The following is a 906-nucleotide window of genomic DNA, read 5'->3' as shown; positions in this document are numbered from 1 at the left end:
ATGGATAATGGATAATTCAATAGTTGCAGCTTAGATGGTCACTCATGAGTTTTTTTTAAATATTTCAGACACTACTCACCAAAGTAAGTTATAGAATATTGTCTTTGTGGAATAAGTTAGTTTATTTGTTTTTAATTTATTTTCTTGTATTTAAAAGTGCTTCACATAAATATCAAGTTGTATTATTAGAAAGTATATTACAAACTAAATGCATAAAATATATTGTAGTTTAATATTATATGACTGAACCTTGTAACACTGTGTTGAATAAGCCATTTTTAATGTTGTTTTATTTTATTACTATTATTGGCTAAAAGGGATTTATTTTAAAATACATCATACTACATTGTGCTTATTAATGATTATTCCTTAAAATAAAAATTTTCCATGTTGCAAATAAGACACACAGAAAAAAATTTCGTATTTTACTTAAATTGGAATTCCAGCTTTTCAACAGCAGCTTTAAGATCCACAGATATAGTGGTTAGCAAAATTGAAAAGATTCACCCTGTCACGGAGCATATGGTCTACTGCTTAAACTAGGTCTCCTTACAAAGGCATCATGATAAATTAAGAAGCAGATTATGAAAAAGAAAACTAAGAAAGCATTGAAGTATTTGTTGTTGTTTTGTGCCATCAAGTCAGTACCAACACATAGTGACCCTATGTACAACAGAATGAAATACTGCCCAGTCCTCAGCCAACCTCACAATAGTTGCTGTGCTTGAGTCCATTGGTGCTGACACTTTGTCAGTCCATCTTGCTGGGAGTCTTCCTCTTTTTCTCTGACCATCCACCTTACCAAACATGATACCCTTCTCCAGCAACAGGTTCCCCTAACAAAATGACTGAAGCATGAGAGAAGAAGTTTGGCCATCCTGGCCTCCAAGGAGCACACTGGCTGCA

Source organism: Chrysochloris asiatica, unplaced genomic scaffold, assembly GCF_000296735.1.
Source record: "Chrysochloris asiatica unplaced genomic scaffold, ChrAsi1.0 scaffold00145, whole genome shotgun sequence".
NCBI classification, from domain to species: Eukaryota; Metazoa; Chordata; class Mammalia; order Afrosoricida; family Chrysochloridae; genus Chrysochloris; species Chrysochloris asiatica.
The sequence above is the reverse complement of the archived record's forward strand: the minus strand, read 5'-3'. Positions refer to the sequence as shown.